Here is a 25,758-nt window from a genome sequence, read left to right as displayed (position 1 = left end):
CTCTCTTTCATAGATTGATTCTTTGCCTTCTTCTTCACGTGGCGTGAAACAAAACAGAAATGCACCAACACGAACACTATTCTAACTTGGCATGCATAAATTTATCCATGTCGACCGTCGTGGACACTCTTGCTAAGAACTTTTTTTTTGTTAAAAATGTCACGACAATGCATAAACGCATAAACTAGTTAACTGATAACGAAACAAAGGCAAAATTAATGGTAATTGGCCGGTCAAGGCCAACCTTGATTACTTCACTAATCGAAATCTCATGCAACCTGATTAGCAATTTAAAGTAGGAAACTCGAAACAAAAGTCTTGCTGTTAGACAAATTGAAAAACAATAAAAAAAGGCATTATTACATTCAATTGCTGTTATTCCTCAGTAATAAATCGATGGCGATGACTGGATTGCGGCAATCGGCTGTCACAATTGATCCACTTGCAAATTCAGCTCGTTTATCCTTGGTTAGATTCTGCCAGTAAACACTTCCCGTACGGACGATGATAGGTTTGCAATTTGCAGAAATTCTTCCGGAACAAATAATATCCGACCGTGATGGTACAAGTAGCACTACTAGCAACAGCAACAATAATAATGAGTCGAGAATATTTCGCACACACGTACACAATCAAACCGTTCGAACGGAAACACTTTACGTCTCTGAACTTTGGAACGATTCGGTGAAAATCCGCACAATTATTCAGGGCATATCAAATTCACTACCGCGAGATGATGACGTTCTTGCACTTAAGATCCGACGGCTGTCGTACTCAGTTTTACACGGATTATTCTAAGCAAAAATTAAACGCACTGTGAAACCTGAAACACGTCTCAAAAGGCAGCAGCCACAGTCTTCTTCATCGAACAATCGGACACGACGGAGGAGGAAAACCGTAAACCGCAAACGCGCTTTCAAAGAGTTACGAAATTTCTTCCCCGTGTTGTTGCTGCTTCACCACTCACAACTCAACTAAACTAGTATCCGATGGACGGATGATGGACCGAACCGAACGAAAGAGCAGTGATCGCTCGCGTTTACCGTACCCGTACGTGTGCTGCAATAATACACGCACACACCGGTGTGCTTAAAAGCACTTGCTCTGGCAGAAGCAAGCAAATAAAGTACGAAAAATACTCACTTTGCTGGAACGGTTTCGTGCGAGGGTGTGTGTGCACGGTCGATGTGTTCCGAACTTAACGAAAGGCCACCCGTCCGCAGGGTGGAGAGAGGGTGGATTGACAACAGCAAGTGTCAAACCAAATGTTTTTGTTTTTCTGATACAACGAATAACGGTTTATTTGAACGCCAGAAAAATTACCTAAAAGTTATTTGCTAACAAAGTTGCGTAGCTGTGTCGGTTTATTTTCAACTAACAACAATCATAGTGCCGGATTGACAATCTGTAATAATCACTCTTTTCGTTTGCAGAAGTACAACCCTATTCTTTACACAATAGAATTTCATTAATGAAAAGACATGTCGTAGAGTAATGTAAAATAATGTTCGTCTAGTTCGAATCGAACGTCAAAAACAATAAGTATGTATTCAGCCGAAGTAGTGTAGTTGTAGGTTGTAGCGCCGTTGCAGCACGAGCTTTCAGCATAGTTGCCATACTTAACTTTGAAACCAAGCTTCCTAATCTTTCGTGAACGTTGCATCAAATCGAACTTAAATACCCGCAAATTTAATCATTGGGAATGTAACTTAATTTTCGTATATGTACATATCCGTACGAAAAGTACCAGATTTTTATGATTTTTTTTACTCAAGCTCAAGCATAGTCACTTGGTTCGGTCCGACACCAACCAATTGATTGACTAATAAAGGAAACAATGTTTAAAAAATTTAACGCTCCCAATTTTCCCAGAAAACTGCAATAGTCCTGCGCCTGCGAGTGCTCGGAGTTTTCGAACGACGCGTGCTAAGAACGATCTGCGGCGGTGTACAAGAGAACAGAGTATGGAGGCGGAGGATGAACCACGAACTCGCACAGCTGTATGGCGAACCCAGTATCCAGAAGGTGGCTAAAGCTGGACGGATACGATGGGCAGGACATGTTGCAAGAATGCCGGACAACTACCCTGCAAAGATGGTGTTCGCCTCAAATCTGGTAGGAACAAGACGACCAGACGCAGCGAGCAAGATGGTTAGACCAGGTGGAGCGAGATCTGGCGGAGAGTACTCGGTGTCCGAGGAAATGGAGAGCGGTAGTCCTCCACCGAGTTACATGGAGAAACTTTGTTCAACAAACTTTGTCTTAGGACGGCAAGCCACCTAAAAGAGAAGATGACTACCACATAGTCAAAGTCAAAGTCTTGGTGCTACATTCCGTTTACGGAACTTGACCTTATGGTTTTATTCGACAAATTTCGCAGCCATCTGCTCTAGAGTATGGAACTATTACGGGGCTAGTGCTACTATCCTATTGATTCCTACAGGTTACCGCCTCTCTTAGTAGAGATTCAAACGTGCGATGACTGGCTTATTAAACCAGCGTCGAACTTCTAGGCCTGTTAGATGGCTACCCCAAAGCGCTAAATGCTGAATCAAAGCGGAGAGTTACGTTTATTCATAATGGTACTCACCGCTTCGATTTAAAACTTAGCGCCTTGTCGTCTCTGTAATCTATAGTCTCTGTAACTGTTTCAAAATAGGCCGTATTGTCAAATGGCAGAGCATTGCCACGAAAAATGTGGCATTTATGGTGAGGATGGGATGATGAGGGTCCCATATTTTTTCTATCACATTTTCACTAATTTTGCAACAATAAAATGTGATACAGTAGGATTTTGAATTTGGCAACAAATGCGTGTCACCTATGTTGCCAAAATCGAAACCCTTTTTTGATGTGAAAAAATCTAATATAAATGCTTCAGAAATTGACTAAATTTCATTAATCAACGATTGCAACCATTTTATGTTTAAAAAGTCCGCCAAGAGCTATCCGTCCTTTGCGGTCCGGCTGCGGTAAGTCGTAGTCCTACGGCAAAAAAAAAATATTGTTGTTCGAAACCACATAACTTTTTTTCATGAACATACTGAGGGCATCATTTTTTCGTCATTTAAAGGATGTATGCGGAAACTGATTGATATTTAAGCATATTTATGGATGTGAAATATCTTGTGTTGCCAAAATCGAACCATGCCAAAATCGAACCGTGCCAAATTCGAAATCCCACTGTAATTCGCCATACAGTCTGACCTCGACTTTAAAAGTTTGAATTAAATACACTCAAGTCGCTTTTTAGGCGAAGGATACGTCCCGCGTAAATCAAAACCTCGTAAAAAACCGCATAAATTCCGAAAATCACGTTAAAAAAGCGCGTAAATTCTGAAATTCGCGTAAAAAACCGCGTAAATTCCGAAAATCGCGTAAATTCCGAAATTCACGTAAAAAACCGCGAAAATTCCGAAAATCGCGTAAAAAAACCGCGTAAGTTCGCGAAATTCGCATGAAAAAAATCGCGTAAGTTCCAAAATTTGCGAAAAAAAAAAACCAAAATTTCGCGTAAAAAAACTTTATGGATTTCAACACTACGCGAAAAAATAGACGTCTTGAGCACATCCGCGTAAATTCCAAAAAACGCGTAAAATACCGCGTAAATTCCGAAATTCGCGAACAAAAAACCGCGTTAATTCCGAAATTCGCGTAAAAAACCGCGTAAATTCCGAAATTCGCGTAAAAACACCGCGTAAAAAGCGACTTCAGTGTACATAAAACACAAATAATAAAAGATTTATCTTTGGTATTTGTAGCAAAATATGTCAACTAACAAGATATAAACTTTTCCTCTATTTAGGCCATTACACATATTTTATAAAGTTTTTGTCCTTCCGGTGTTCGGCCACTGAAGGGGGGGGGGGGGCGAAAAAAAAACAAAGTGCATTTTTTAATCGAGCAAAAAAAACATGGATTTTAAGACTTTTTATTTCAGGTTTAAACGTGAAAACCGAATCTATTCTTGCTTACAATATAAACGTTATTATTTTTTATGCAAAAATGTATGATAAAATACAAAAACGAAGGAAAAGTTTTTTGGGCGATTTTCGGAAATTCCATTGTTTGAATTTCCAGTTCTGTTTCGTGCTAGAAGCGTTAATTCAACACGGAGACTCATTTTTCGAGTTTTTCAGACTGTATAGCCCACAGACAATTGATTTTATAAAAAAAATTTGACTCATATCCTACAAATTATTTTTTGCCCCCCGATTTTTCAAGCCAATTTCTAATGGGGGGTGACAAAAACTTCGAATATGATTTGCAATGGCCTTACTAATTTGCTTAACAAAACACATTAAACACATGTGCAAAACAATAACAGGTTTAAAGAGCACAAGACTTGACACGGCACGAAAGCAATAATTTTACAATATTTAAAACTGGCACCTTTGCATGAAAGCTCTCCATTCCGAACCGCACCGCACACAGAGCAATGTTGCATTATGCAACACACACATGGCCGTTCGTTGGAGGCATGAATGGAGCGGACTCTCTCTCCCGTCCCGCGATTCCATTCCGATGATTCCGAATCAGCCACGAAGGTAGACGTCCGATCGTTCGTTCAATAATGAACGAGGGAGTGTTGTTTTAGCGCACATCGCAAGTACGCCTACCTGAAACACCGGTGATTAAGGAAAACAAAACATGGCGCCATTCCAGAAAGCCGTTCGTCGAACAGGGGGTGGGCACTTTGAAAAACAGGTCAGTTTTGGAACACGGGGAGGAAGGGTTTATGTGATTTCAAACGTTCATTCACAAAAACCACAAAAAATTAGAAAGTTCAGCAAACAGGTAGTTTTAAACTCAATATTCTCTAATTACAATTAACACTAGATTTGTTTGAAAATACATGTACAATGTACGATGTACCTACCATAAACGCAATCCTGCTGGTGGTTCCTAATTCTGCGCACTTCATATTTTCATTAAAATCATAGCATTCTCAAATAAACAGATCTATGTAGGGTAGTTGATCCAGTAGTTGTGGTAGTACCAATAGTTGTGCTACTATTCATTATTAATGCATATTTTCGTCACCGTAGCATTTTAGATAAAACAATTACATTCATTATATGAAACAGGTTTTTAGAAGCATTGCTAGTTAGACTACACCATTTAATTTTCCAAAATCTAACGCGCAGTTGGAGCGCACAACTACAGGCGCTCATCTATAGTTTTGCTACGATGTTCTTTCACTTAGCAACCTAGCAATGTATATGGAATAACAATTAAAGGAATATCAAACTTAATGTAGGAAACATTAGCGCAACTGTTGGTACAATATAATTGAATCGGAAAATTCATTATTTTCTTTATAAAGCTTCTCGTACAACGAAAGCAATTGTCTTGCCTTGTGACATATACCCAAGCAACCAAAAGTTCGAATTTCACTTAAGAAACAAACTTGAACGTTTATATTTGGTTCAAATTTAGTTCCGCAGAACTTTCTTGCTGAACAACCAGACACTACATTTGTAAACCGAACTTCATTCTCATTAAAGTACCGTTAATATCTATAGCAACTTGAAAGTCCAACATGCAGCTTGAAAGTTCAACATACAAATTTAAAGTAACTTAGAGTTCGGATAATGGTGTCTAAGGAAGGTTAACAAGCTTTATGTCTATGGATCTATAGCTTGCTAAGCAGCTTTACTTGTAATTAACCGAACTCAATGTTGCCTTAAGTTCGCTGCATAGAGCGCTAAGCAGTTTCTAAAGAAACATTGGCAAAAGTTTAGAAAACAGCACTTATAGCTCTATTTTTATACTTTTCTATTTTCTTCCTCCGCCTCCTCCTAACTTTCGTAAAGTCGGTTGCGTCAGTCATGCGATTAACCTTGTATACCTTGTATTTGATAAATGTATATCCCACAAGCATTAATTGAAGCATATACCTCAATAAACAAGCAAAATGAAGGTATATTGTGCTTAGTGGCGCAACTAAAGGATCATCTACCCTACACATATTTTCCAAGCTGTGTTAATTAGGATTTAAATTTGCAGCAATTTGGAAGTTTTGACTGAAATGTGGGGTGCACAGAATTAGGCACTATGCGCCACGCAAACTAGGTGCGTTTACGGTATTTCTACCAAAACCAGTCAAAATAACTAGGGTAGTTGATCCAATAGTTGTGGTAGTACCAATAGTTGTGCTACTATTCATTATTAATGCATATTTTCGTCACCGTAGCATCTAAACCTATAAAAAAGAATTTCTGTCTGTCTGTCTGTCTGTCTGTCCGTATGTTCCTTATAGAATCGAAAACTACTGAACCAATCGGCGTGAAAATTTGCATGTAGAGGTTTTTGGGGCGAGGAAAGGTTTTAGTGATGGTTAGAGAACCCTCCCCCCACTAAGAGAGGGGGCTCCCATACAAATGAAACACAAATTTCTGCATAACTCGAGAACTAATCAAGCAAATAGAACAAAATTTGGCATGTGGGTGTTTTCGGTGACAAGAATTTATTCTATGGTAAATTGAGACCCCTCCCCTCTTTATAAGGGGAATTATGACTCCTCTCCCCTTTAAGAGGGGGGGGCTTCCATACAAATTTCCTCATAACTCGAGAATTAATCAAGCAAATGGAACAAAATTTGGCATGTGAAAGTTTTCGAGGGCAAGAATATTTTCTATGGTGAATTAGGACCCCTCCCCACTTTAAGAGGGGGGGCTCCCGAACAAACGAAATACAAATTTCCTCATGACTCGAGAACTAATCAAGCAAATGGAACCAAATTTGGCACGTGGGTGTTTTTGGAGACAAAAATTTTTTCTATGATGAATTGCGACCCCTCCCCACTTTAGGAGGGGGGGCTCCTATACAAATGATAAACAAATTTCCTCATAACTCGAGAACTAATCAAGCAAATGGAGTCAAATTTAACATGTAAGTGGTTTTGGAGGCAAGATTTTTTTCAATGGTGAATTGAGACCCCTCTCTTCTTTAGAAAGCGAGTTATGGCCCATCTCCCATTAAGAGGGTGGGCTTCAATACAAATGAAGTGCAAATGTCCTCTTATCTCGAGAACTAATCAATCAAATGGAACTAAATTTGGCATGTGGGAGTTTTGGCAGAAATTTTTTCTATGGTGAATTACGACCCCTTCCCCTTTTAAGAGGGGGGCTCCCATACAAATGAAATTCAAATTTCCTTATAACTCGAGAACTAATCAAGCAAATGGAACCAAATTTGGCGTGTGGGAGATTTTGGAGTCTTGAATTTATTTTACGATAGTTAGAGACCTCTCACCCCTGTGGTAGAGGGATATGGACTCTCATACAAATAAAACAGAAATTTTTGCGAAACTCAAAAACTAATCGAACTCGAGAAATTCGAGACTCTTCCATAAAACATTAGTCAATACAAGATCACAAAAACTATCTATAGTAACACTAGATCATTCAGGACGAGACAGTCGCGAGTGTTGCCGGTGACCCGCCGTCGGAAGCGCCGCCCACTGGGGGGCTTGCAAAACTCGAGATTGTGACAAAGATCATCCCAGATTCATGATTTATGTACAACACAGGTTAATTTGTGGCAATACGAAGTTTGTCGGGTCAGCTAGTTTTAAATAAAACAGTTATGTTCATTATATAAAACAAGTTCTTATGAGTATTATTAGATAGACTACGCCTTTTAAAATTAAAGCAATATTTGTGTTTGATAAATTTATACCCCACAATCATTAATTTAAGCATATACCTCAATAAACAAGAAAAAAGAAATTAGATTGTGCTTAGCTGCGCAACTAATGGAGCGACTACCCTAGTATATAAAAAATGCTTACTGTGGCTTCCAGTCTTTATTCACTCTTAAAAAAAACCTTGTGCTATCGGTGACAGAATCTGGGAAAGTACCTTGGCGTGCATGCCGAACCGGTCACGCTTTTTGTAGATGGGACAAACCACTCCTTCCATCCATTCCTCCGGTAGCTTCTGTTCCTCCCAAATCTTGGAAATAACCCGGTGTAGAACAGTTACCAGAGTTTCTTGGCTCTGCCAGTAGGCTATTCTCACCAGTAGATTTGTTGGTCTTCAGTTCTTACTAGGACCACACTACCGAGTATCGTGATGGGGCTATCATCTTAGGTGCCAAGATAACACAGTCTCTCCTTCCTTGGATGTACACGACCTTAGTTTCCACCGGGGTTGATTACCCGATCTGCGCCAAGGTTACTCGTATTCCGACTAGTACCACGAGGAGGTGGGGATAAGAGTTGCTGTACAAGAGGCTAAAGCTATTCAGCCGTTCACCAGCCCATAACCGCGGTAGGTTGTAGATTATTTTGAGGCATCTATTTTGTAGTGTTTGTAGGGCTTTCAGACTTTCAGTTTCCTTGGTCAATAGAAAACCGCATGCATTAGGTCTTTGATAAATTTAATGAAAGCAAATTTGCTTTTTATATCTCGTAAGTACTTGTAAATCACTGTTTATGGATGGCACAATAGATGAAACATCATAATTTGGATCAAAAAATGCAGTACGATCAGTGAATAATTTAGCAGGTCCATTAAGTGGTATGTTTCCTATATCATTTATGTATATAAGAAATAGAAGTGGTTCATTATTGCTTCCTTTTGGTAGTCTATTACTTATAGATCTTAAAGAGCCATTGGCATCTTTGAATACCACAAATTTCTGCCCGTATTCCACAACTTTCCAGTTTCTGCAAGAGAATGTCGTAATTTAAGGTATCGAAAACCTTTTCCAAATCAATAAAAAGACTTGCGACGATACACGTATTGTCTATTTTATTTAGTAAGAAGTCAACAAGCTCAACTATCGCTTTGGAGGTGCGGCAACATTTCCTTCCCGTACTGAAATTTATACAAGACGTTGAATTTATTAAAAAATTGACTAATTTTTTACCAAAAGTTTTTTTTATTATGGAGGGTGTAGAAATAGAATAGTATTTGAAAGGGTCAGATTCACCCCAGCTTCAAAAACAGGTATTACTATTGCAATTTTTAAACAATTTGGGTATCTTCAGTATTCTCAGTATTCAGTTGAAAAGCACAAAAGTAGATTATCAGGTCCACAACTTTTTTCTGGTATTTAGATTATATTTGTGGGTTTACGATAAATTGTTTGCTCCAGACAATCTGCAGTTTCCAATGGATTTAAACTATTTTTCAAAATTTTTTTTCAATTATTCGGTGACACGAAGTATATGATTCGGTAAGACCATAGATGAATTAAAAAGTTTGGTATGTTCTGAAAAACTCCAATATATTTAATTGTCATGTATAATGAACAGCAAGAAGCAATTTTTTCTCTATCTGGTAAGACGACGTTGAGTATGCTAGGATGCAGATATGTACGGGCCATCAACGATGTTCATGAAGATGACTGACTCAAAAAAAGAGACAACCTTCGATTGGGAAATTATATAGTATTGTCTCGGAAAAATCCCCAGACAGAGAATTTTGCAGGTCCTGAGAAATATAAATAAAACATGAAAAAATGCACATGACAAACTAGAAGGAAGGGTAGTTTTCTGCATTGCTGTAAAAAACGAAAGCAGCAGTTACGTGAAGTCAAAGTTCCTCTTGGGCGAGGCAAATCATGTTAAATGTCGAAAATTTCGGAAACTTGTGTTTTTTCTCACAAAAAGTGCCAATAAGTGCCAAAATTTATATATATCATCATTTAAAGACTGGATATTGATAAGCTAGAAATAAATACACTGAAGTTGCTTTTAACGCTAATTTAGGAATTTACGCGGTTTTTTTCTGCTTGGTCTATAAAGCTTCGTGCTTGAAATATGAAAGTAAAATAAAATGAATATTCAGAAAAATTAGGTGTTTCGTCCATATTCATGAATCGAAAAAAAAGCGCTGTCGTGAAATTTCCACCCTTAAAAGGTTAATAAGAAAAACATATTTTGAATATTTTTGCAATACTTTTCTTTACCAACTGCCAAATTAAAACATAAAATTTCATAGTGGGGCGACATCTGTCGCCCAGCACTACTCTTGGTGCACACCTGCGCAACATGTCAACGACACTTGACGTTCGCTCGTGCAGCCATCTCTTTCTTCGACCAACACATAATCCATCTGTGCCGTTCCCCCGCATGGAAGACCGCTTCGTGAAAGTTCATTCGTCTTCTGCTTCTGTTCTGCCGTCGTCCGGTTCGTTCATTCGTTCGTTCGTTGTCCGATGGTGTCGCTTCGATGGTTTCGGCCAGTCAGTCAGCCAGCCAGCCAGCCCGTTTTAGGTTCAGTCCAGTGCTCCTCGTGCGAATGAAACGAGTTCAGTTCGAGTCGGCAGCGAGAGTGAACGCGTTTCTAGGTTTTATCTTCCGTTCTTCTGTTCCCCGTTCGCGCACACAGCACATTCTGATGTACTCACCGATTCCCGCTGCTGCTGCTGCTGGATGGACGGAGTGTTTTGGGAAAGGAAAGGAGAGTAGCATTCGAGTTGGACCATAAAAGTTGGAGAGTTCTGTCGACATCGACGACCTGCGAAGGAGAAAAAGTCGGACGGAAAGGAAGAAAAGAAGAAAGAAAAAAAAGGTTTTATTTTCACCGTTGTTTTGGTTCGATTGCTTCGATTGACCTGCTGCCTGTCTTTGTTGTTTTTCATTGTGTGATTTTGTGTTGATGCAGAATTAACATTTATTTACACCTTTGTTTCCGTTCGACCTTGACGTTGATTGCGCGATAAGAGGAATAACGTGAAAGCTAGACGCGTTTGTGCTGGCTATCAATGCGGAAAAGGGCAACATGCACATGTGGGTAGAATTTACTGCCGCCTGCAGCCGAATGCAAACGAAACGTGGAAGTGAAATTTATATTGTTAAGTTTCGGTTTTGGTGATTGTTGGGGTGAGTGGCGGACTGAAATCGGTGATTTAAACCGTGTAAAAGTGCAGATTTTTTCTTCGTTCACCTCGAACCGATTTCGATTCCTTCGTTCGGTACCAATACATAAACGGTGGTCGCTGGCGGAGCAATACGATCGAGAAGAAGAAGAAGAAAAAGAAGGTGAAACGCGACGACTTTGGAGAATAATATCAATAGCCAGAGAAACGGCAACAACAGTAGCAACAAACGGAAAGGTGTTGTGGATGGAAGAAACATAGAAATGAGATAGAGACCATCCTGTGGAGGTCGCGGCTCACAAAGCAAACCAACGCAAGAATCGGGCTAAAGAGTGAGTGGCCCCCAAAACAGCCTTCTTTGATTCACGGTGCAAACGAGTCCAGTGTTGTGCAAAATTGTGTAGATGTGTGAAAGAACGCGACTGTAATAATACAAAAAAAAAGAGAATGCAAAAAGAGAGTGGGAGAGAGAGGGCAGCATAAACGACACGACGGGCTTGTGTGTTTTTATTTTCTTTGCTCTCGTTTGATACTCTCGTCGTTCGTTCTTACCTGTGTGTGCTGCTCTTGCAGCAGAGTGCTCCGTGCTGCCCGCTGCGCTGCGATTATGCGTCTGTAATGGTGTACGAGTAACAGCAATCGTCGACGACGACGGCTAGTGTCAATAAACTCTGGCGTCCGAATGTGAGGTGAAATACGTGAAGCAGCGGAAAGCACAGAAACGTCGGATAAAAGTTGGAACCTTTGGGACCAGAAGTGAGTTGAAAGAGTTGACTCGTTTTTTTTTTCATATATATTTTCGCTTGTATCCATGGCTTGCTGCTTAATACTTTCATAGAGACTGCAGGTTCGGATTTCGCCACAGCCACATGGCAAATGGGTTGAACTCGCGATTAAAGGTTTTGCTGGTGTTAAAAGCTTTAAAGTTTGCGAAATTTTCGCCAGATTTATCAAGGTTTTAAATTTTAATATTGCGTAAAAACATCGATGCATCGTCTTTGTTAGAAAAATGCACCTCATGCTTAACTAGTTTATCGTTCTGAAAACGTTACAAGTTTGATTTTATCTAAACCAATAATGACTATTGTTATTTAATACAAAAAAAACTGCGATTGATTTATAGGGTAGCACAAAAACATCCTTCCCGCACGCGCTGGACGGCCTTCAGCGAACATTTTGCGATTTGCATCATCAACCATGATAGTCTTCGATTCCTGTGCGGCAAACAAAAGAACGCACAGCAAAAAATCGCTCAGCCATACGCCACCTGATGATTCTGGCAGATTTTTTTTTCGTTAATCTAACACGTATTTAACCCGAGTGTAGTTTATTATTCCGCTACTTACTCGCGGGCTCACGCTTCTCCCCAACGACGACGACGACGACGGCGACGCATTCATACGAGCTCGAGCACATCGTCGGTATAATTTTCGTGAGCTTGGCGTTATATTTCTTTTTTTGTTCTCGTCTTATAAGAATCATTAGCCAAAGTCCTTCAAGGTCTTTTGCGCGTTCTGTGCTGTTTATTTTTTACCCAGCCGACTTTGTTTGTGTGCTTCCTTTCCGTTTTTTTGTGTTCTTTAATATTTTTCGCTTTGTCGCCCGTTGCGGGCTGTTCGTTCCGATGTTTACTTGGATTGATAGCCGTGCCTAGGTTGTATGCCCCGTAATCGCTTCTTCGGAAATCAGTCCTACACCTCGACGGAAAAACAACCGCCTACTTGTACATCATCGGCTGAAATTATTATTGATAATCATGCTACCAGGCGGGTTTGATGTGATTCATCTTTTTATAGATTTTCTACCCTGGCGAGTTGTTGTGTTTATTGCTGCTGTTGCTGCTTCAGTGTGTGAAGGAAGTTTGAATAAACAGGCAGATTCGCCAAAGTTCAAGGTCATTGAAATGTCGTCAAACCAAAATAGGGTCGTCGGCATCGCCCGACTTTGCTCGCGCTATCGTGTCGATGGTTGGCACTAGCGAGCGATCGCGGTGCGGTGCGAGGAAAGACGCGAAGAAAAAGAAGGTGGAAGACGAGCGAACAAAAGATCGCACGGCCTCGAACACTTACACACAGGTTCGGCTGAAGGACGTGGGGAACGGATCCGCTATCGTGCTTCGCCGCTGCTGCTGCTGGTCGGTCGTGTGTGAAAAAGAGGAAACGAAAAGATGACCTTCGCGAAAGTGTGCGTGAGCGTCGTCGGGACCCTGCCCGCCCGTGTTCCCCCCCTAACCGCTCTGCGCTGCGCTGCGCTGGTTGGCTCGCTCGGTACGGCCCTGTTCGGGCGGCCCATGCACGTGTGTGTTCGTGTGGCTGTGGCTTATCCCCACATGTTTGCTGTTGTTGCTGGCGCCTTTGTGTTGGTTGCGTGGATCTTCTCTTTTGTCTCCACCTCGGTTGTTTGTTCCCGCACGCCATATTTGCCGTTTTCTTCTTATGGTTCTTCCGTTCTTTTGGAAAGCTCGCCCCGAGGATGATCGTCACCTTCTTTGATTTGGCTCTTTTGCGTCGTCCAACCATGGTTTGCTGCCTGATTCACGGTTCGATATCGATGTACCATTCTGTTGCTGCGTTGACCACTTTCGGAACGGAACGCGCACCTTTGATTGCGGCGGCTCTGAGAGCCGCTCGAGTCGGGTGGGAAGACTGGAATCGCTTTTCGAGAACTGAATAAATTAGTTTTCTATTTTAGCGAACCACCAAAATCATTCGGAAATGAATTTGAATATTCATACACGCTGAGGAGGGTAACGCAGATGTTTGTTTCTTGGAACTGCTTGTCAACCTCTTGAAGACCTTGAGCAAGCAAGGAGCCAGTCGTGTCAAACAATCAGATGATCTGTTCCATTTTTTCTGTGTGGCTAACGGTCCTTTCAATCAGAGACCTATCAAGCCACCTCCTTGAACTACGCTGAGATCCAGGTTCAGGCAAGTGTCAGGCCACAGTTTGATTGATTCCAGTCGTGACCTCTTTTCTCGTCGATGCCGTCGTCGTCGTCGTTGTTGTCGCTGCTGGGCTCGACATCCAATCACAAGGAAGTCAACGAGGAGGCGTGGAGGTGATCCGGTTCGTGCCAAGTGGAGCTGTCGATCGATCGAGAATGGATGGACTGCTTATTGGTGCTCTCTGCGACGGAGCTGGCTGGAGGAGAACTTGTTCTTGTCCCGCACCGCACAGCACAGGGCTCGGGACTGTGTGAGTGTGTGTATGTGTGACTGTAAGTTTGTTTGCGCAAAAGGCCACTTGTGCTCGAGCTGGAGCCTTTTGATAGGCGACGAAATGCATTTGAAAAGCGAAGAGCAGCATGTCGTTAAGTCGTAAAGTTGGAGACATCGGGGAAGGAGAGCTAATTGCCTATGCGCACCACCGGTGCGATCGGAAGATGTGACCTTTGAGTGGACAGGTTTAGAAAGTATACATATTGACTTGTAGACAGGTTGGACGTGTGATTTTTAGAATGACAGGCAGGTCGACTGTGTGAAGTATCAAGGACTGAAATATTATAAATTGAATTAGTTTTTTTTCTCTAATTTTATGACGTCTAGACAAAGATTATTTTAGTCCAAATTTCTCGTTAACAACTTGATAAAACATGTTTAACCATGCCTGAAAATTCAATGCCCTTTCACAGTGCTTAATTGACATCTTCTTCAGTGCACTGTTCCGTTTAGAAGCGGCCCAAGGCCGCCCGGCGATCTTTTGCAGCCGGTCTAGCTCAGTTTGGATCGCACGTACATACGCTGTTGTTCCACTCGCAGATCCATCAATTTTTTTTGTGTGTATTTCACCAGGGCCACAGCTACCGTTCCGTTCGTTTTTTTTTTCATTCTTCAACACGGCCACGGTAATAACCTGACACTGCACACCGACCATCCGACCGACCGACCAGCTCCGTAGGCATGTTGGAACGCAAGTCACACCGGGCCAGATGATACGGACAGCTGAACCGCATCGCATGAATCATGACTCATCAGCGTTCCGCAGGATAGCTGGACAATCAGTCACCCGTTACCGTCGAGCCGATGAAACGAGATTCCGCCGAATCAGCCACCAGCAGCAGCTTCAGATGAGGACGACGACGGTTGTGACGGTTGTGTTGCGGTAAAGATCTATCGAAGCACTGCCGCAGCAGGTCTCTAGGATGTTCCACTTAGAAGCACATGATCGGTGCCATATATCGTCGGTGGCAGATGGTTAACCGCTCTGGTAAACTTGAGTCATTTCGATCGTTAAAGTCAATAATTAGTCATTCCTTTAAACGATTCGACGGGCCGACGAGCAAATCCTGTTGTCGAACAGTTTGGTTTTTGGTGGGACAGCTGACGGACAATCGCGAATGCGGGTGGCCATTGTCTAAAGTGTGAGATATTTCGACCATTTCCGTTTGTAAACTCGGCTTTCGGGGATCCAATCGGGGGCTTGTCTGAGTCACAGTTTCGACCTGTTTTAGGAGCAGGTAATTTAAAGAGTTAAATGTCAGTTTTGAGATTGTTCAGAGTGATTCATTTTATCATGGAGCGATGATATTTTTACCTTTCTCGATGGTTTTAGATCCTATAAACTTAATAGTTCAATGTCCATGAGGTAAAACACTGAGAAAGTTTAGGGTAGACAAATTTTCGTTACACTAACTATGAGGCTCGGTTCCGCCGGCCAGCCTCGTACTTTGGTTTAGACACAATTACTTTTAAAACAATCTTCCCTGTTTTGCGTGTTACTAGTCTTGTGTACTGTTTAGTCGTCACCACCCGTGTCATCCATGTCAATGTCATGTCATCCGCAAAACAGACGAAGTTGCACACCATTATACTAACAAATTTCTCGGTAAGATTCGAATGAAGTGGAAAATTCACCTGAAATCCTCACACAGTACTGTATACCATCTCAGATTTAATCCTTTTGATCAACTTCCCGTCGAAACCGTTCTCGTCCATGAATTACCATAGTTCTTTTCGGTCGATGGTATCAAATGCAGCTTTGAAGTCAACGAATAAATGGTGCGTGCGAACTTTTACTTGGCATTTTTGGAGGATCTGCCGCAGATTAAATATCTGATCTGTTGTTGACCGTTCACCTACGGCTTGTTAAATTTTCACCGGAAAACGATTTCGGACAGCACTTTGTAGGTGGCATTGAGAAAGCTGATCGCACGATAGTACTCACAGTCCAGCTTGTCATCGACTAAGTGCTCTTCCCATTTTTTGTTCACTTCACAATTGTCCATCATGATTCTACCTTTCTTGGCCAAACAAATTTCGGCTCGCAGTACAGCTTTTACAGAAAGTGTTGAGTTTCTGATGAAACTTGTGCGTTTCTTGAGAACGACGCAGCTACTTCAACTCTGCAAACTCCGCCTACTCCTCTAAGCAGCGCTTTTCTCTTGAAAGATTTGATTTCGCTGCATCTTCTTCAACCTGTGCTTTTCCAAGTTTCGTGCATCATTTTGCTTATCCATCATCCTCCTAAAATTATTATTATATCAGTCGTTTCACTGATTTCATTCCACGTGGTCGAGGATGTTCTCTGCCTCGTAGTTTTAATGGTGTTTCAATGGTTTTGTTCAGCTTTCGGCAGCATAGTTTCGAGTAAATGTGCGAAAATTTTGGCGACTTTAGGCTGCGTAACCCGCGTGGGATTTTACCGAGGCCGGTGTCGATGCCGAATGCTGTTCCCAACCAAGGTTATGCGAAATTTCGCCTTTACCGACGGTAAATGAAAATGAACGAAATTTACCCCTAATTTAAATGTAGTTTAATAGAGCTCTACCATAAAATTTAAGGTAAATTTTCTGCGATTTCGTTAAATTTCGGTAAACACTAAATCTCGCACAGCGTTGTTCCCAAAGCGCACCTTACCCTTACCAGAGAGTGGTCCATGTCAACGTTAGTGCTTCTATAGAATCTGACGTCAATGATGTCTGAGAAGTGCCGGTAGTCAATCAGAACGTGGCCGTTCTTCGTTTCTGTCTGATTTGGCGACTTTCAGGTGTACTTGTGTAGGGATTCGTGGTGGAAGAAGGTATTACGTACGGCTATGATCTTGGAGGCGAAAAAGTCGATGAGTTGGCTGATGTACGAATTTCTCCTCCTGGCCGACGTGGACATTGAAATTGACGAATTTGATGCCATGTTTTTGGTGGAGGTTTTATTTATGCTCCAATTAAGTGCTGTACACGTTGATGATGGTTATATTGAACCGGTCCTTGATTCTTAGCTTGCATAGAACTCAAGGGTTAATCTTCTACCACCCAATCACTCGTTTCTATAACTAGCCTTTCAATATGAAAGTTGTACTTCACTCGTGAGTGTGTATTGCTGCAGCTTCCGTATGTAGTATGGCCATCCCTGAACGTACACTTACAGTTGAACGCTTTCAGCGCACTTGATATGTTAGGATGGTAACGGCTCTGCGATCTGCGACACCAATTCTCAATCTTGCCGGTGGACTATCGTGTACAGCACTGTTTAGAGTCCCACAGTGGTACGAAGACGATGATTGGCCGCTTCTAGCATACAGCTCAGACGTTGTTTTGAGCCGCTCCTATCATGCTCCTCCTCCTTAGAAACTCAAAAGGACTCTCCGTTACGGTTGGTTACTCCATCTTCCTTTGGCTACACGTAACCCAGTTGATTCCTTCACGAAGTAGAAATAGCAGTTGCTGAATGAGAGGCGAAGAATGCGAAGTCGCTAGATCTCCTTATTACTCGTTTCGAAGTCCGCTCGTCCGATGCCCTCACCTTGGCTCAACCCCCGCCGCGTCTCAAAGGGACTCGAGGGTGTCCTCGATATGTACCCGTAACGCGTCACTCAATCCAACGTAGCTCTAATTAGTCGCATCAGTTTGTACGGAAAACCGTGTTCGTGCATTATCTGCCATAGCTGGTCACAGTTACAGGATACAGTCGAGAGACTGTATTGTATGCTGCCGTGGCTTGTACTTTGTATTCCCGACATTTCTGCAAGATCTGTCGGAGAGTAAAATGGTCCGATTTGGTCGATTTGCTCTCTCTGAGTTAGATGTTACCTTCTGTGCGATAATCGACGAGTTGTTTTGCTTTTGTAGTGCTTTGCTGCTATACTCTGTCCCAGGATGAGCGTCAGTTTAGTTTCATCTTTCATCTTCAGCCGGAGCACTACCGAATGCATGCTCCCAAGGTTATGGAGCAAATCTTTTCAGTCCATATCATTGCCTGCTCGAGCCAAAGCAAGCCTGGTTGATCTTCAGCAACCCGATTCTTTGTTTAACTTCTTGGAAATCAGGTGCTGACTCATTACTATCTGTCATGGTCATTTCTAGGCTAAATTTCGTTCCACCTTCGACGAAAACTTGCATTTCAAAAAAATTCTTGTGGGACGTCGAGCGCTCGAAAGTTTGCTTCTCTTTTATTTTCTTGTCCGTGATTTAACCTAGGCTAATAGAACACTTGTGTGGCTAAAAATCATATTTTACCAATGAGAAGCTATGTTGATTTGAATGTGGTGTTGAAATGCGAAACTGGATAAGTGCAAAATTTTTGATTTCTACACCGAATACCTGTGCTTCCCGTTGTTTTTCTTTGCTAAAGTCCAGAATGGCAGCACAAAAAAGTAGCCTAAATACTTTTATAGCACAATGGAGCACGGGTAATGCCTACTTTCTTGTCTCCAAACGTGGAACAAAGTAGCATTGCAAATGGAGTTGTTTTAATCGCTGGGAAGTATAAATCTATTCGGATGCCAATGGTTTATATTTCAAATTTATATTTAAAATTCACATAGAAGGAATATCAACGGTCCTAGGTGGCTGCCTTGGGGAATTCCAGATGGAGCAGAAAATTCATCAGAATAATTATCACCAATTTTCACTACTAGCCGACGGTCAGTGAGATACGAACGCAACCAACTGATAACTCTGCCGCCAAATCCTGGCTTTTCCAGTTTGGCTATGGCAATCTTGTGGTTAATGCTATCGAATGCTGCTGTTAGGTCAAAATAGACTGCATCAGTTTGCTCAGAATGATTATAGGTATCTGTTATAGGAAGTAAACGATAAAAAATTGGTCACAGTCACAGTAGAGCGCTTTGGCGTTAATATCGCTAATATGATAAATTATTATGCTTGTTATATACCACCGGATAGAGGACATTGTAACGAACACGGTGGTAGGGTTTATTTCTAATTCCCGTCGTAGTAAGGAAAGCCACTCTAATTTTCATCATTTCTTAGGTAGATTTAATGAATACTCCAAAAGTTCTGCTGCTGATTTGACTCAAACACACTTGCCTTCCGATCCGTGCCATTTGAATTCAGTAAAAAGCGATTATTAAAGTATTTTTTTCTAATTACACAACTGACTTTATATCTTAAATTCGTCGTACCGTTTTAAAATCCGTCCATCAAAATTTTTCATCGTCCGAACTAAAAATCACGTTATTTTCATTTTATGAATGACGGAAATTAAAACGATTAGTCGACATTTTCTTCTTCGTCGCACGAAAAAACGTAGGAAATTTGGCTGCTAGGAATTCTTTAATGAAAATTGGCATTTAAATAAATCTCAGCTCACTTTGATTGATCGCGTATCGCGAGTCAACAAACTAAAATATTAGGGAATAACTAATTTTGCATTGTGTGCCATAAAAATCGCTGATATTTTTAATAATGTGTGTTGGATAGGTCGGGAATAGGTAATTACGACGAAGCAGCAACATACCCTATATAATAAGCATAATATTTTATCATATTATCGATACTAACGAGCATTTTATTCTAAGTGTTCGAAGTTTGAGACTGTTCTAAGTTTGAATCAGAACGGTACGTGACAAGTTAATCGAGTAAGATATGAATGGCAAATCAACCCGAATCAGCCCAGAAATACCCTGCAAATCAGACCAATTTTCAACCTTGAGATGTTATTGCATCGATGTACCGTGAATGCAGGTAATTCCGATCACTCAACCAAAGCAGCCGATTTTTGAATCAAAATTCATAGTTCAAGGGCAAGCTTTGATCATGTAGATTCTCATTAACTATAGTTTTTAATCCAATCTTTTGATCGACCACTTTGGTTGAGCTTGAGTGGTCGGAATTAGGAGCTGATCGGAATTACGTGCGTTCACGGTACAAAGCTCAAATATTTAGTGCGATATTTTTTGTCAAACTATATCTATTTTCGATCGAAAAAGTGTTACCAAATGATGGAATTATCAATTTGTTTTTATTTTATGGTAACAAGTAATGTGTCATGTGGCATCGTTGGGCTGATTTGGGTTAAGTTTATCAGACGTGCTAAATCCAATCGAAACCAGTAGGTACCCGTTCGGAATTGCGAGTAGAGAGGTATTTTGGAAGCTTGTCGTAAATTTAGGCAATAATCCGTAGATCCATCGATCGCATCCAAATTGATTTTTTTTTTTCTATCAGAAAATATAATCTGGTGGAAAAATAAACTTGAAAGTCATTAAAAACTGAATAAAATACAATTGAGATAATTTGTGAAATAAACATGCAAAATCACCAAGATTTTACTGTGCTCCTCATTTTAGATCGATGGCTGATGTGCAATAACTAATGAACTAATTTTTTGTAAACTGATAAATTATGTTCATTATTCATCTGCGATAGTGAGATGATAGAATTTAGAGCCCATTTCATAATAGATCGTTTAACATTCGCAAATAACTTTGAAATGTTTACTTTCGTTTAATCGTAGCATAGTTTCCTGGAACTTTCAAATTGTTTCTTACCACTTGTTTTCCGATCAACTGCACCTTCGTCCGATTCCTTTCTTCTTATGAGGTTCAGTTCTTCCCTTTACTTTTTCACTCCAAACACATTCTGTTGGCATTTTTAAGCGGTCTGATCGAACAAATTTTCAAAAGCCAACATAATCGAAGAAAAACGTAGCAAAATTCTCTGTACAGTAATAGCAAAACACATATGTGATTTTTTCAAAACGACGGATGTAATCCATGGAAAACGTATGTTGTACTACTGCTAATAGACAATTTAAAGTTCCAGTTAAATTTCCATCCTGTTTCTGATTACTTCTATTTGAAACAAACGCCGAATGATGTTCCCCGTACTTAGAACATTTCCTAGCACACTAACAGCAGCAGGAGGTTTGCTTGTTTCGCCATACCCCTTCGCATCCTTTCACCCAACCGCGCAAGCTAGAGACCCGGTTCTGTATTTTTTCCAGTCTTGTACCAATTTGCTTTACAACTTTTGGTTGCCCAATCGAATCGACTGGCAATTCTGGTAGCAGAGTTCTGCTGTGTGCCTCTCGATGTGTGCCTGCCAGCCCAGTACCAGTGCCAGCCAGCCAGCCAGTCAACCTCCGCTAAAAATGGAGATCTGAAAAATTGTGGAAAAAATGTCGGTTGCATTGAACATCGGCACTCCCTGTGTTCGGTTTGGTTCTGGCTGCTGCTGGCTGCTGGTTTGGCTAGTTCTCCTGTTTGAGACACGCTCGCAAGCAAAGCCGTAGCCTACGACTTCTGGCTGGCTTGCTCGGCTGCTTGTGGAACTAGAAATTCACATGAGAAATGCGCTAATAAGTGGCACACGCGACGCCGAGTGTCAGCAGTCGGTCCGGTTCGAGAGGTCGGCGCGAGCGGAGATAGCCTTTTGTGTGCCAACGTTACAGTTTGGGGGTTGACGGAGGGGTTCTGTACCGTATCGAAATTCGAATGCAGCTGGCCACTGCTTGCAGAGTAGAGCACTGCACTGCACTGGTGTCGCGCGGAGAGATAGAAGAAAAACTTGTTCGTGTGCAAGGTAACCCGTATCTCGTTACACGGCCCGGTCAGCCACGGGAGCTGGCCAGCCACCTGCACGGGGGGAAAGGTTTCGGAAGGGAAAACATATTTCACTGGTTAGTAATACCGTAGCAGCCACCAGGGCCGAATGGTCGCTTACACTCTCCGGCTGGCTGGCTGGCAGCTGAGATGGATTTCTGCGACTGTGGCACGATCCTTATCGGTGAACTTTGAATTTGTAGCTAGGATTTTCTTTTACGAAATACGTGATACAGTAATGACCCGATTTTGTCACCCCCATGATGAATTTAGGGGTGACAAAAACGGGGCAGTGACAAAATCGGGTATTTTTTCAATTTTTATTTTTTTGCAGATAACTTAGAACGAACTACATATACTTCATTCTGATCACTTTTAGGACATGTCGCACTTCCTTCTACCTCTCTGCACATTTGTCACCTTTTCACAGCACTCCCAAAAGTATGAAAACACGCGTTTTTTAATTGCGCCGAAATGGTTGATTATACTGGTTAACTATGTTCAGAGAAATTTCACAGCGTAAGAAGCTCTTTCTTATGGTATGAACGATTCTTTGATTAACCCCCCTAAAAGTAAGATAGAAAATTTATTTTTCAGGCACTAAGAGATAGAGCAAAACAATGTTCTACAAAACTTTTGAGAAGATTATTATAAAGAACTTTGCCAAAGAAAGTAACCTTCTAGCTATTATAGTTGTGGAGATAAGAAACAACTTTTGTGGAAACTCCACGATAATCAACTTGTTGAACACAGTTCTTTTCACAGTGTTTTAACACATTTGACATATTAAGCTTTTGATAAATCAAAAGCGTGACAAAATCGGGTAAAAAACGTGACAAAATCGGGGGTGACAAAATCGGGGCAAAAACGTGACAAAATCGGGGGTGACAAAATCGGGGAGTGACAAAATCGGGGAGTGACAAAATCGGGTTACCACTGTATATCTGTGCTACTAATTCTTACAACATAATATTCACCAGCTGAGTCAGCAGAGCCTGCATTTCCATGCACCTTTAGACACCCATCGCGTTTGTATGTCGCGGGGAGAAGGCTGTCAGCGATCAATCAGCTCTTTGCAACGGAGTATAAGGTATTTCAACGGTGAGCATAACCCGGACCCATCGGTGGCCATCGGAGAGAAGATAAGTTATGCATCATGGGTATGGGTAAACACATTCCATGCATACATTATCAACTAGGTGCATATGCATTCGGTCGGCTTCTTGACTAGGTACAGTGTTCTCTCGGATGGAGTCGGGTAACCCACAAAACATCGTCGAAGGTTTCGTAGTTTGACTGTTGGGGAAGGAGCGGATGGGGATGTGTACTCGAGAGGAAAAGAGACTCTTGTCAACCTTCAAACGGTTTATAATGAAACGCGAAGACTGGCCTTTCTTTGGGTCACACATCAAAGGTACGATAATTGACAAGCTTTGTGCGTTGTGTACTGAATCTTTTTACGGAGGTTTTTTTTCGAACTTGGTGATGATTTGGTAATTATGTTTGGTAATGTTGTTGTTGTTGTTGTGTATTCAAAATGATGGATTTTCAACGTTTAGAAATTGTGTCTTTATTATCCATAAGCACAATATATACTTCTATGGGCAGAGCTTAAATTCTGGGTTATCAATTTTCCATTTTTCCATCAAGCTCTGTTTTTATTTCCTGTTCCAAGTCAAATTTGAAGCAAAAATTCAAGTCCAACTACGATTTTACTTTTAATTTTCATTCAAAGTCTACTTTTAGTTCTACATGAAATACAAATTGGACCAAAATTAAGTTCAATTCCAAGCAATCCCGATTTTGTCTACCCCCGATTTTATCAGCTTTTGACGTAGAACTACGTCTTACGGCAAGGTTAGGCTGGTCAGAGTGTCATTCCAAAAAATCTTTCTCGAATAGTGGTCAGATTTTGAACGCTAATTAATAGCTTAGCGGTTTCCCAATCGATTTTCAATATTTTTGCACGAATCGATCGGAACATCTTCTAAGAATTGGCTCAAATGAAGAACGTTAGTATTTCGTAAGTGTACACTATTGAAAAACTGAAAATAATACACTAGAAATTCTCGCATCCTGATTGGTCGGAGAAAAGACGTCATCATGCTTTGCACGTGTATTTATTTTTGCAAAAAAGTGACAGAAACTCCTCGTCCAATAAGTCGAAGATTCTTTACGGCGCTTAAACCTATATCAATTTGATATCTGTGCTTGGGAAGTACCTCAGAGTGCAATACCACCCCTCTTCTTCAACCGATGTTGTCGTTTCAGCATTAAACGACCTAGTCCAATGTGATGTCCTGAAGGTAGACAATTTTCTTAAAGTATAAAATCACCCCTTTTCTCCAATCGCCTTTAACATTTAAGATTGAAATTAGTCCAAATTGATGTCCTGAAGGTGAAACAAAATCAGCGACTCTCTTGTCTGAGAATATTTGTGAACGTTTCATTTGCTGCTTTGCATCAGTTAGTTGCTGGTAATTCTTTACATAGTTTCCAGCATTACGTTGTACTTGGATTTCTCAACCTGCAGAACAACCAACTCATTTTAACATAATAATTTTTTGATACATATATGTCTAACTAAATAGTGTTTGAGGTTGAAGTAAGATTTGAGGCGCTATTAACATTCATTCGAAAATAATTGAATATTTTCAACCTGCAGTTTTAACAAACCCTATATATGCATGTAGCATGTATACATGAAGAATCGTATGATTATATGCATGTATGTACTTATGTAGTCTTGCGTCACCTATATGCGGTCGTGTCTTGTATACAATCTCTCTGATTTTTATCCCGATTTTGTCAGCCTATAAATTTTGTTTAAATTTTGTGATTTTTAACATGATTTATAAAACTTTTCAGCCTGCTTGAAACTATTCTGATTCTCTGGGGAGAGTTTTTGAATAAACTGATGCCTTCTTGCGAGTAATTCGGGGTCAAAATTAGGGTATTTTTATAGTAAAAGTTCTATAGTTCCTAAACAAACAAAGATATAGGTATACTATATTTAGCAATGTTGTGTATTTTTACTATTTGTACAACTGTTTAACAGGAAAAAGTCATACAACAACTACAAAAGCGGCTAAAATAGAAAAACTGATTTTAACGATTTTTCATTTATGAGAAATAGGATTTTTCTATCTTTGCTGAAGAGATAGAAGGTTACTGTCTTTAGCAAAATTTCTTGTAATAATATGCTGTAAAACTTTGCAGAACACATTAATGTGTAATATTGAAACTGAAGAAAAATAATTTTTTTATTGCACTTTTAGAGGGATTAATCAAAATTTGAATTCCGCTGGACGATAGAACTTTTAATTTTAAGAAACTATTCCAAAGGTTCTAAAAACCTAAAATCAAGTTTTCTCGCCCAAAGCTAATGCGCACCAAAACAGGTTCTGGACCAGTGTGCTGTGCCCGGTTCATTGAACTTTCGGTTGACCAATTGAGGGTTAAAATGTATTTTTTAGTAGAAGTCTCCGAAATTGCAACGTCTTAAGTCTTGAATTTTGGAAAAAAAAATCGAAAAAAATTCCCGGTTTTGTCAGTTTCCCCATTTTGTCAGCACAAAATTCAACATGGAGCTGAAAAAATCGGAACATTAAATTGGCCTAAAGCGTAAATTGGTCCGAATCTAAGACCAATTTCAATTCTAATTTCAAATCCAAGCTCAAGCCCGAATCCAAGTTTAAATTTAATTGCAAATTGTAATTTTAAGCCAAGTCGAATTTCAAATCCAGTTTCAGGTCCAGTGAGGTATCCAGACCGTCTTCTCTGTGCTGTAGAAAAATCCTCATGGTGTAACCGTGTAAGGAAGTTCGCAGTTTTTAATCTGATCCAATTATTATTGATTTACGATAATTAAAATCTATACCTATAAAGAAGGATTTCTGTCTGTCTGTCTGTCTGTCCTGTGTTCCTTATAGAATCAAAAACTACTGAACCAATCGGCGTGAAAATTTGCATGTAGAGGTTTTTGGGGCCAGGAAAGATTTTAGTGATGGTTAGAGACCCCTCCCCCCACTAAGAGGGGGGGCTCCCATACAAATGAAACACAAATTTCTGCATAACTCAAGAACTAATCAAGCAAATAGAACCAAATTTGGCATGTGGGTGTTTTCGGTGACAAGAATTTATTCT

General features: G+C 40.7%; 2 protein-coding genes across 3 annotated transcripts in view; one reads left to right on the top strand and one right to left on the bottom strand.

The window, feature by feature from the left end:
• The window catches only part of LOC128743759 (klarsicht protein), a 505,034-nt gene extending 504,084 nt beyond the window's left edge, over positions 1–950 (bottom strand). Inside the window, exon 1 of the mRNA XM_053840420.1 lies at positions 364–950. The gene's annotated coding sequence lies outside the window, so the exon portion shown is untranslated. The remainder of the gene's footprint in view (positions 1–363) is intronic.
• A 9,358-nt stretch (positions 951–10,308) lies between these two features.
• Positions 10,309–25,758, top strand: part of LOC128741730 (nuclear hormone receptor FTZ-F1 beta) — a 76,251-nt gene continuing 60,801 nt past the window's right edge. For both annotated transcript variants that reach the window (XM_053837724.1, XM_053837720.1), the window contains exon 1: positions 10,309–11,589. The gene's annotated coding sequence lies outside the window, so the exon portion shown is untranslated. The remainder of the gene's footprint in view (positions 11,590–25,758) is intronic.

This window comes from Sabethes cyaneus, chromosome 3 (assembly GCF_943734655.1).
Source record: "Sabethes cyaneus chromosome 3, idSabCyanKW18_F2, whole genome shotgun sequence".
NCBI classification, from domain to species: Eukaryota; Metazoa; Arthropoda; class Insecta; order Diptera; family Culicidae; genus Sabethes; species Sabethes cyaneus.
The sequence above is the reverse complement of the archived record's forward strand: the minus strand, read 5'-3'. Positions and strand labels throughout refer to the sequence as shown.